Source organism: Theropithecus gelada, chromosome X, assembly GCF_003255815.1.
Source record: "Theropithecus gelada isolate Dixy chromosome X, Tgel_1.0, whole genome shotgun sequence".
Taxonomy (NCBI): domain Eukaryota; kingdom Metazoa; phylum Chordata; class Mammalia; order Primates; family Cercopithecidae; genus Theropithecus; species Theropithecus gelada.
Window position 1 is genome coordinate 69,565,850 of NC_037689.1, and position 12,560 is coordinate 69,578,409.

At 37.3% G+C, this 12,560-nt stretch overlaps 1 protein-coding gene across 1 annotated transcript in view; it reads left to right on the forward strand.

Moving 5' to 3' along the window:
* Positions 1–4,906: 4,906 nt before the first annotated feature.
* Positions 4,907–12,560, forward strand: part of HDX (highly divergent homeobox) — a 34,776-nt gene continuing 27,122 nt past the window's right edge. The window contains exon 1 of the mRNA XM_025371841.1: positions 4,907–5,034. The gene's annotated coding sequence lies outside the window, so the exon portion shown is untranslated. The remainder of the gene's footprint in view (positions 5,035–12,560) is intronic.

The following is a 12,560-nucleotide window of genomic DNA, read 5'->3' on the forward strand; positions in this document are numbered from 1 at the left end:
GAAGTATTTAAAAGGACAACACTTGATTTCAGCTCTCTCATCATTTTTTGGTGGGCAGCTTTGAATGGAGATGTCAATAAGCTGTCAAAGGCCTAAAAGGTGGACAAAATAAAAGTAAAAATAGGCCAGGTGCAGTGGCTCAGGCCTGTAATCACAATGAATGCTTTAGGAGGGCAAGGCGGGAGGATCACTTGAGGCCAGGAGTTTGAGGCTGTAGTGAGCTATGATCGCACCACTGCACTCCAGCCTGAGTGACAGAGCAGCACCCTGTCTCTAAAAATTAAAAAAAAAAAGAAAAGAATAATAGAAGTGAATTAAAAAGTCCCAATAACCTACAAACAAAGCATAGAGACTCTGATTAATGAAAATCAGCTGTACTAGAAAAATTAATGTAACTTTAAGTAGATTGAAAGTTAGTTTTTTAAACCTAGCAATCCAATGGTTAGAGCTGTGTTCTGGGCTCATTTAGGCAGGTCTCACATATATCAATAAATGATTGTGTTGGTTAAAATGAACTTACGAATAAATTCCTTATTAATGGAAAAATTAAGAAAAAAATTAAAGTTGGCAGAACTTTCTTTGGTGTATGCATTTTTATGTTCACCCAAAATGCACTGTGAACATGTTTTTCCCCCCAGTGAAGAATGGGAGAGCAGTAAATTGGTTGTCTTTTATTAGTGGTACCCCAACCTAGATTCAGCTCCACCAGACTAAACCAAATCTTAAAAGACCATACTCACTTTTTTTCTTTAAGGCCTTTTCCTGACTAACTTCCCTCTGACATAATCCACAAATCTGTAAATTCTGTGTTGAAATCAACTTTAGTAGTCACTCAATATTGATAATACTTCAACACTGCTGACTGATGGTCACTGAAACATTCCCAGTGATTGAGGCCTTTTGACTTTACAAAACAGTCTCTATCATTTTTGAACACTTGAATTTTAAGCTGAGGCTTTTTTCCCCATCAGTTATCCATTTTGGCCTTGGTACTGCCCTCTGGAAAACCACAACATAAGTCACAGTTGTCTTTGCCCAGCAGTCTTTCAAATATTTGAAGATAGTTATATATTCTATATACTTGAGGTCTTCTCCTCTTTAAGTTAAGCATCCTCAGTTCCTGGATACTTGCCTCAAATCATATAATTTTTAGATGCCTCATCATCCTGGTTTTTCTTCTCTAAATGCAGCTATTTGTGAATTTTTATTTTTATTTATTTATTTATTTATTTTTATTTTTTATTTTTTTTTGAGACGGAGTCTTGCTCTGTAGCCCGGGCTGGAGTGCAGTGGCCGGATCTCAGCTCACTGCAAGCTCCGCCTCCCGGGTTTACGCCATTCTCCTGCCTCAGCCTCCGGAGTAGCTGGGACCACAGGCGCCCGCCACCTCGCCCGGCTAGTTTTTTGTATTTTTAGTAGAGACGGGGTTTCACCATGTTAGCCAGGATGGTCTCGATCTCCTGACCTCGTGATCCGCCTGTCTCGGCCTCCCAAAGTGCTGGGATTACAGGCTTGAGCCAGTGAATTTTTATTTTAAAATAAGGATAATCAATAGAAGAGACCAATGTGGTCTGACTACGGTAGGGACTAGTGGAGCTCTTAACTCTCTTGATTCAGATAATAACTTTTTATTAATGTAATTTAAGTGTGAATTATCTTGTTTAGCAGCTTTGTTATACCAGTTCATACTGAATTTATAGAATTTTTAGATACACTTCTCAACTTAGGTGTTTATTGCCCCTCCTGTACTTATGCAACTGATTTTTGTAAACCTAAAAGCAAGACTTACTGTTTATCCCTGTCAAACTTCATTTTATTGCATTTGTTTGTTGAGTCTTTTGAGATCTTTGAAATCTTGGTTAATATCCATGATTTCATTATTCTACTTAGATGTTTTTTACTTACAAGTTCAATAAACATGTTTTTAATTGATATATTGTGAACAGGACAGGTACTGATATCTTAGGCATGTATTGAAAACATCTCTCATCCCTGAATATCTATTACTGCACTACACAATCTATGCTCTCCCTTATCTATTCATTCAACAAAGATCCATTGAGTGCCTACTTCATGCTAGGTATTACTACAACTCTAAGTACTGGAGATATAACAGTAATAAGAGAGGTAAGTTCCTATCCCCTTGAACATTTCATTCTGTTGGGGAAAGGCAAAATAACTAACCAACAAAACAAATAATGTATTTTTCCATAGTGATATGAGAAAAATTAAGCACAACAAGAAGATACAGGAGATAGATAATGGTGGTGGTGGTGGGGGGGGGGGCAATGCTGTTTTAAATTGATTGGTCCATGAAGTCCCATCTGAGAAGGTAACATTTTAGCAGACAGTCTGAATTATGTGAAGTATGCTATGTGAAGATCTAGGGAAAGAGTTTCCTAAGAAATCATAGCAAACACAAAGTCTCTGAAGAGGAAATAGGCATTCCAGAGAGAAAAAAGATAACCAAAAGACCAGAGTAGCTACAGCATAGTGAGCCAGGGCAGGAACAAATGGTGGGAAATACACCATAGCAAGGACTTGGGACTTTATTGTTGATGTAATGAGACGCATTTGGAGGGTTTTAAACCAGGTAGTGATATGATCTGATTCAAACTTTATAAAGAATATTTCGACTGATGTTAAGATAAACTTTTGAAGAAGGACAAGAGTGGAAGAAAGTAAACCGTGTAAGATGCTTTTGCAGTATTTCAAACTAGAAGTTACAGTGACTTTGGTGTAATGGTGATAGAGGAGGTACGGAATATTCAGATTTGGGGCATATTTTGAAGGTACAGTCTTCAAATGTACTAGCAGCTTAGATGCATGGTGAGAGGGCAAAAGAGGAAGGAACAATTGGATTAATTTAATTGCCTCTTTTTGTACCATGGTTTCATATATGTCTTCTCGTGTCTTTGCATTATAAACCCTTCAAGAGTAGGGACTCTGATCTTTTTTTCTCATATCACCTCAGTTTCAGGTATGTAGTACTTTATGAATATGTTAATCAATTATCAATAAGCTGTTTCTGAATCCTCCACTTTACCCTTATAATTCCTTCTTTGAGAGTCTCATATTTCATCATTTTTGACACCCTAATCTAGGGCTATGTCACCTAGAAGCTGGGTTAGCATTACAACTGTCTAAATGGTCTCTCTCACTCCAGCCTATCCCAATGTACCTGAAAATGCAAATTAATAACTTGAAAAATGTGCTTTCAGTCATTCATTCAATAAGTACTTACTTATTTGTCCACTTTGTATCTAGGGCCTTTCTGGATGCGAGGCATACAATAATAAACAAAATGAACAAAACTCTGCCTTGATAGAGCTTACATTTGCAATAACTAAATATATAAAATTCATTTAATAATAAATACCATGAAGAAAAATGAAACAGAAAAAAGGGTATAGAGAGTGTTAAGAAGATCACAATTTTGAATATGAAAACCTCTTTAAAGAGGTTGCATTTGAGCAAAGATTTCAATCAAGTGATGGAGTAAGTCATACAAAGATCAGAAAGTGCAACAGTACAAGGTCAACTGCCGTGGACATTAGCTTGACTTGTTTGAGAAATAGAGAGAATATTAATGTATTTGTGAATTAGTGGCTGAGTGACAGGAGGGGAGGTCAGAAAGATGGTGAAGGCCAGATCATTTAGGGCTTTGAGGACATAGTAAGAAATTTGCATTTTATTGTATATGTGAAAGGAAACCATTGGACAATCTGAAGTTGGGCATAATCTGACTTTTGTTTTAAAAAATCACATCAACTCCTCTGTGGCTAATTGACTATAGAGGATTGAGGTCACATGCTTTATGGCTTTTGGTAACGTTTAATCAAATAAAAGATATCTGCCTATTTTCAAAGGCTTTTATTATTAGCCAATTCCATCTACCACTAGTCCTTAGCATATGCCCTCTATTTGTCAAGATGATTTCATCATGGGCTTCCTCACATCATATGAATTTATGCGTCTCTACCTTTGCCTATCTTTCCCCTTTAAGACGGTGCCTTCCATCCTCTCTTACTCACCATTCAAGAACCATCTCAAGTTTTAATTACATAAAATGCTTCCCTGACTTTCCACTTCACTGATATCTCCAACCATTAAATAATGTAGATCTTGCTTGTAGTTAATGACTGAGCACATGATCATGTACTTTATTTTATTGTTGTGAATATTTACTGTGTGCTAATCTTGTCTTCCAAATGATGTTGCAAGTTCTATGATAGCAGAGAATCAATGAATTCTATATTTCTCATGGCATCCAGCAAATCTGGGAAGTATATCAAGTAACTGTTAAATGATGTAACGTGTGACTTGACTTTTTTTGTGTAATGGTATAATGGTGATCACCCAAGTAGCTTCTGGCAGACTAGGAATTGAGGTTGGATGAATAAAAACCATAGTTTCTTTCCTCAGTCATCAGAGCCCACCAGTCACGTATAACAGTACACTTGCTTTTACTGTAAAATTTTAAAGTCTCGATGGACACCTTATTGATTTTAGTAAAACTGAAAATTTACCTGTCAATCGAACACCGACCACAAAGGACTGTATTTCTTTATGCTATCATTTGGTTTTGGCAGCATGTAACAATTTTGTTAAAACCCAATTTCAAGTTGGAAGGCCAGGCAGCACCTGCTCAAATGGCTGGCATGTAACTACTATAGTCACAGGGATGCTCGGTGTTCACAGCTATTCAGGAAGGTATAGAGAGCCCTGGCCGTGGATGTAGCTGATTTGTGCGAGGAAAAGGCAGCCCAGTTGCAGGCAGCCATCTCTCTTCCCCCCTCCCAACTCTTGGGTTCTGGGCTGAGGCCAGGGACTGTCCTGAGCTGATCGCAGGCTCCCATTGGCCGCTGTCTTTTGTGACGTCACGATCATGATGAGAATTGATGATCGGACACGCTGATTTCATTGTCTGAAGCGGCAGTGGAGACCCAGGAAAAATCTCGCTGAATCCGCCTGCCCCAACAGTGGCCTGATCTGGGTTCCGCTGATTGCTTTCGTAACCGCACCACACCCGAGGTAAGCACTCAACACTGAGTGGGTGTGAAGGGCGAAGGAGGGCGGGCAAGGCACCGGGATAATGCTTTTCCTAGTTTGGGGCGAGGTTGGGGGTGGAGGGGTCCATAGGTTCCGTGGCCTAAACAGGCAGCCAAAAAACTGGTGCGGATCCTAGGGAGCGAAGTGCCTCTATCCTCCTAGCGAAAGCTGGCGGCTGAGTGAGATTAGAAACGAGCTGCGGATAGGGATACAATGGGGATTGCCAGAGAGCGAAAGACCTTGCTTGCTCCGAGAGAGGGCGACGTTTGGGACGCGCTTCTGGTTGGGTAGTAGAAGGAAGTGGCACCTCTGCCTCCGAGGAAAGGAGGAATTGAATTCTACCACATCTAGATTTCACTGGACAGTAGATTTCTCACAGCCCTACTCAAAGGCACTGAGAGCGCTGCGCCTGCGCATTAGCACCTTGGTGGGGGCGGGGTGGGTCACTGTGAGGAGAATAGGCGTGGAGTTTGCACAGGCGCTGTTTCGGTTTCACTGGAAGAGGTGGGGCTGAGCCATTTCTGGGCTGAATTTGGAAAGAAGAGACCCAGGGAACATCCCAGACCTTGTGATGTTTCAAGCACCAGTTGATGGGGAGGGATCTGCCATTTAGTTTAAACTGGCCTGCTGAGTAAATCCAGCTTCAAAATGAGCCTTATAAATTTGAGAAGGCAAATTCTAAATTTCCAGGTATTAGATGTTGAATAACAGAATGAATTCTAGAAGAATTTGTGGAATAGAAGTTTATCAGATAAGAAACTGTTTGGAAAAATAAACACTAATTATTCAAATGAATCTAAATTTTAATCTTAAAGGAGCTCTGATTTGGGGTGACAATGATTTTGAACCCTAAATTCTTTGGAAAGACTCAGAATGAAGTCCATTGTGGAGGCTCAGAGTAAGAAATTTTCCTTTCTGGTCTTTATCTCTTCTTGGGACAATCTCTTATAAGTCTTTAGTCTCCATTTCAAGTTTGGTGCTAAGTCCATCTTCTTCCTCTGTGTCTCTGCTAGAATTACTGAAGTCAAACATTATTTTGAGAGACCTTTTCCTTCACTCCTTCATTGGGAACGCTGTTACATTACTTATATTAAGGCTTTTATTACTCAGCAGTTGTGAGGACCAATGAAGAACAACCTGCCTGTCTATTCCTGATGAATAGATTGTACAGTATTGTTATTAATTGCCCTTCACAGTCTGATCATAGACTCCTGACAATTTTACAGAGGAATCTGGATTTTTCTCTGTTTCTCATAGTTAAGGGATTATCAAGTACTGGTAAATTTTCCTTTGAAAGACTTCTCTCACCATTCCTCCTTTACAATCTAAATTCTCATCACCACTTATCTAGTCACTGTAGGAGCTTCCTAGGCAGTCTTCACCTGTGCTCCACATCCTTAGTGGTCTGTGAACACTTCTTTCAACAGGTCACTTTCTTTAACCAACATATTCTTGGTTCCTTATTTTCTGTTGTTTCAAGCCTAATTCCACTCGAATTTCAAAGAACTTCATAATCTGGCCTCATTGTAATGCAGGAGTCTTATTTTCCTTTATTCTTCAGTGCTCAACTCTCTTTAATGTTCAGTTAGGGAGAACAATCTACCTGTATAACTTTGCTCCTTATACCATTACTATCCCCTTCACCTAGGATGCCCTCTCTTCTACATAATTCACATCTTACTCGCTTTGGAAACTCAACTCAGATTGCACCCCTCCACAACTGCCTTCCAAATTAATCTAACCCAAAGGTTACTGACCTCACTTTTCCTAGAATTCCCACATTAATTCTTGTCTTTGTCACTTGCTTGTGGGTTGCTTTGTATTGTCTCTTTTGTTGTTGTTGTTGTTGTTGCTGCTGTTGTCGTGTGTGTGTGTGTGTGTGTGTGTGTGTTAGACTGGAATCCTCAGCCGGATTTTAAACCCTTCCTTAAGGGTTGGAACCATGCCATCTATTTCTTTATTATCTGTCCATAGCACCTAACTGAATAATCAAAATAGCTGTAGCTGTTTATGTTCTTTTTTTCCCCAGAAAACAATTTCCTTGGAAATGAAGCGGTATTTTTATAGAGAGAACTGTACACATGTGAAAGCTTATTCATCGTTGGTCAGGCAAGAGACCCTCCAATGACTAAATAAACCTGAATGTAAGTCAGAGGAAAGGAATTACAGAGATCTCTATTTACTGGGTGGCCTTCAAATATATAATGTCCTCATAAACAAGATCAAGGGAGGGAACACTATCCCAGAAGCGGTTCTATCTGTAATTTTCTCAGTTTGAAAAATACTAAATAAAGAGGTATTCCATTGTTCTATACTTCTCTTTGGTGACATCGTATTGTGTATCTTTAAAAATATACAAATTCCTCATTTTTTATTACATTTTATCTACAATTGCTATCTTATATTGACTATTCCTGATAGTTTTCATGTGTACATCTCTTGAATCAGAGATGACCACTGTGATGATTGTTATAATTGCTATTATATATTGGTTGTCACTTTCCTATCCCTTAGGCTTCAAATTGCACTGTTCTGCAGAGCTCAAGTTTTACTTGAATGACAGTGTGATTATGGTTTAATACAGAGGTTTTTCACATATTTCACTTTGGCTCCTGCCTCACTTTGAGGTACCATCTCAATATCACGTAAAATTTTTTGACGTAGAAACATGGATTAAAAGTAATCAGAAGGGTGTTGTAACCTGTAAATTAGAACATCATTATTATAGATAATTGCAAGTGAACCATGAATGTTATTTATTATAAGGGAAAATCTTTTGACCTTTTCTCTGATTACCTACAGTATATGAAACTCCTCAAAGCTGTTTTAGCTTGTAGCCAGCTTTCATAGTAATTGAGACTTTCCTAGACATTTACATATAGATCAGTAGAGAAAACTGATCAAACTTAAGCAACTCTGGATAGAATGTGGTGCTTAGAAATATGCTGATAAGTTTAGAGAGCTCAAAATAAAATATGAAAAAAAATGAGTGTGACATATATTTTTAAAGCTTGTTTTACAATTTCTATCTGGGAAGATGACATTGGGTTTTCTCTTTAAGTTGTAGAGTTTGAGTTGGGGGAGATTTTATAATGATAAGCCAATCCCCTTATTTTACAAGTAAAGAATCTGAAGGCCAAAGAAGTGAGGTACTTTACTAGCATTAATAAACACTAATATTTATTAAGCACTTAGTGCCAGACATTGTGCTAAAAACTTTATATATCTTATTGCATTTAAACATCACAAAATCTATATGAAAGAGTGTATAGTATTATTTCCCATTTTACAAATGAAAAACATATTTCAAAGCAGTTGATTTGCCCAGGTCCATACAGCTACTACATGTCACAGTCAAGACCCAGTCATGGGTTTGACTTGTAATCACCAAGTTGTGCTTGACTAAGGTCAATATAATGAACTTTTGGCAGAGCTTTAGCTAGGATCTAAATCTCTGGAATCTGAGACGTGTGTGTGTGTGTGTGTGTGCACGTGCATTTCATAAACACCATATTACTTCTACGAAGTTAGAGATTTGTAAGATTACCCAAATAAATGGTGTATATTTACATTTGTTTTAGATATTTTATTAAAACACACTCTCTCAGTCCTGATTGAAAAAATATGGCATGAAACTTTGCATAAAATACATTTTAAAAACATTTATTGCCTTCTGCTTTTAAAATTGTATCATACTTCCAGAGGGAATTATATTTTTATAGTGCAATCTCCAACAGAATAAATAAAATTTGAATTGTTGATTTTTATTTTATTGTGGAGTCAGTGAGCTAAAACTGAAATTGGTGGTTTCTTAATATACTTGCATTGAGTACACTATATCTAGGTACACTAGTTTAGAAGCAAATATTGATAATTCTAGAGATATATTATGCATAAGAAGGGAGCTCGAGATGCTGGCATATTCAGAAGCTATCACTGATATCGTAATACCTTTCCAGTCTGCATGAAATTTTAAGGAAATAAGTTGAAACCTGTCTGTCCAAATGGGGTCATTCTTGTGCCAACTAGTAGCAAAATTGCCTGGGTTAAACCAGAGATCTAGGTATAAGGCAACTGGATACATGAAATTATACTGTCAGTCAATTAAATGCTTCACCTTACATCTTCCATCTGTAAAGAAATCTAGAACAATATCTGTCTTACCTTTTGTTTCACAAAAATTCTCCTGTTGTTTCACAAGTAGACATATGTGCATTTGGGTTGATCCTTAGAATCTTTAAGCCTATTATTTGTCAGGGTGGCAAAATTTAGCAAACTATCTCCTTAACCCCTTTTCCCTTGGAGTTAGGGATAGTTTCTTTCAAGCTTCTAAAAACAGTAATGCAAACATGTGGCTTATATACTCCCACTAAGCGCTTTTGTAATTAGGCAAGTATTGGTGTATGGTGCTCATTCAGGGTCATGTACCACTGAGTGGCAAAGCCAGGATTTGAGAGCAGGTGTTATTCTAGACACTGCATTCTCAACTGTTAAGCTACTAGGTATAGGTTAAGGAGCTAGAGTGAGGCCTATCTTCATTGTTTTTCAAAAAATTTATGTATTCATATATATATCTATACACACACACACACATGTGTATACATAAATTCATATATACACACACACACACATACAACATGTGTATTTTCCTCCTAGCTTCTTTTCTCCTTCTAAGCTCCTAGTTTCTTTTCTCCTTCTGAGCCTCTAGTATAATAATATACTCCTTCTGAGTAATATTTCCCCTTTTTTTTTTCCTCAGTGGAGATGACATTTTTTAAATAAATAAAGGCTGAAGTTTAGGGGAAAGGGCTCATTGTGCTGACCTCCAATGGCTTCACTGGCAGAAGGCACATAGACCCATATTCTTTCTTACTGTCAAACCAACCAATGTTGAAAGCACTTCATGAGTGGATTTTATTAAAAAAGTAGATTCTAGTATTATATAACTTTTCTAATATGCTAATTTAATGATTCAATATTTTCTTATTTGGTTAGATTAGTATACCTATTGTATGTTTTATGGATGGAATAGCTGTGCCATTTAAGAAAGTAATCATCTGAGATACATTTTCAAAATAGCTTTGCCCTTTCATAGACCGAAAATTTGTTGTGTTGAAATCCCCTTGTATTAATCTGTTTCCACACTGCTATAAAGAACTTCTCCAGAATGGGTAATTTATAAAGAAAAGATATTTAATTGACTCACAGTTCCAAATGGCTGGGGAGGCCTCAGGAAACTTACAATCATGGTGGAAGTTGAAAGAAATGCAAGGCACGTCTTACATGGCAGCAGGAAAGAGAAAGAGTGAAGTGGGAACTGCCAAACACTTTTACAGCATCTCATTCATGATCATGAGAACATCATGGGGGAAACCACTCCCATGATCCAGTCATCTTCCACCAGGTTACTCCCTCCACATGTGAGGATTACAATTCTAGATGAGACTTGGGTGGGGACACAGAGTCAAACCATATCACCCCTCAACAAAGCAACAACTGGAAGAGATCCAGGCATTGTAAAATGTGGAAGAAGAAATATATTCTGTATTAGTGGGAAGTATTACATTAGGTATTAGAATGCTCAGTCTTGACTCCTCCTCATTATTCTAAGACAAAAGTATAGTCACACGAATTTATTTTTGAATATATATGTTAGTTATTAAAGTAACGAGTCAGACATTTTATCTAGGCTCACTTTCATCACTAATAAATGGTTAAAAGATGTGGGAAGTCAGTTTGAGATTATTTTTGTTCTCCCACCTAGTAATACTGAATGCAGAGAAAAATTTTTGAATTTAGGATTGTTTGTCATATGGAGCCTCAGGTAGGGATTTGTGAATCCCTTCCTTTCTATTCAAAGTGTGTTCCATAGAGTGGTAGCATGAACATCACCTGGGAGACGCTTAGACACTGCAAAATCTCTGGCCCCAAGCTAGATATGCAGAATCGGAATCTGCATTTTAACAAGACCCCCCCCCCCAGTTACTAATATGTGTATTAATGTCCGAGAAGCACTGAAGTAAAGTGAAATCTGACGTCCTGTACAACAGAGACTTTTAAGATCTGGTGATCATAGAAACAAAAACCTGAATTTTCTTTAGTGTGTTTTCACATTTCTAAAGAAATATGCAATCTAAGCATTCTCCATTATATATTGTATGATGAATACAGATCAGCTTTGTTCCATTCTGAAGTATACATTGCATCATTAAGAGAAAAAAACTACACAAATGTCATAGGTAAAATCGATAAGCCTCTGAGTATATCCACTTACATTGGTGATAGCAATGACTTTACTATTGAAATGATGTTTATCCTAATTACTTGACTTTTCAACGGAGTGTTACAGAAGAATATAGTTGTATTGGGTTCACTGTCACCAACATCCTCAAGGGGAATGGTATGTTGTCTCTTTGCTTCCATAACATATCACGACAAAATTATTGCCCTAGAACAGCCCAAATTTGTTATCTTATGGTTCCAGAAGGCACAAGTCTGAATGGGTATCATTGGGTTAAAATAAATGTGTCAGCAGTTCTTTCCTTTTTAGCACCTCTAGAGAAGGTTTTGTTTCCTTGGCTTTTCCAACTTTTAGAGGCTACCCACAAAAACAAAAGCAAAATTTTTGCTAAACTGACAAAATCTATCTTTGGGTCTCTGTTTGAGATATTCTGCCTTAAGTATCTTTTGTTTTTGTTTTATTTTTTTCATTTGAAGAATAAAGGAGGAGTTTTACCTGTGGCTATCAGATTTGGGGTTCTGCTCTATGACACTTTTAAGTCATTATGCAATTTCTTTATTTTTTTGCCAAGAAGTCTTGAGCATGATTACACTATGCATTTTCTTACTCTTTAAAGTATTTGTGGGGATAATCCTTCATTATTTGATTGACAAAAATGTATATGTTTATAGTGTGTAACATGATGATTGGATATATGTACACATTGTGGAACAGCTAAATCAAGCTAATAACATATCAGTTACCTCACATACTTACCTTGTGGTGAAAACATGTAAAATCCACTCTCTTAGGAATTTTCAAGTATCCAATACATGGTTATTAACTGTAGTCATAATGTTGTACAATAGATCTCTTGAACTTATTCTTCCTGTCTAACTAAAATTTTGTATTCCTTGATCAACATCGACCCAATCTTCCACTGTTCCCTACCCTTGATAACTACCTTTCTACTCTCTGCTTCTATGAATTTGACTTTTTTTAGATTCCACATATGTGAGATTATGCAGTATTTGTCTTTCTGTGCCTGACTTATTTCACTTAACATAAAGTCCTCAAGGTTCACCCATGTAGTTGCAAATGACAACATTATTTTTTCTTTGTCAAAGCTGAATGGTATTCCATTTTGTATATATGCCACATTTTCTTAATCCATTCATCTGTTGATAGACACTTAGGTTGACTCCATATCTTGGCTATTGTGAATAAGACTGCAGTGAGTGAACATGGGAGTGCAGATATATCTTCAAGACACTGATTTTATTTCCTT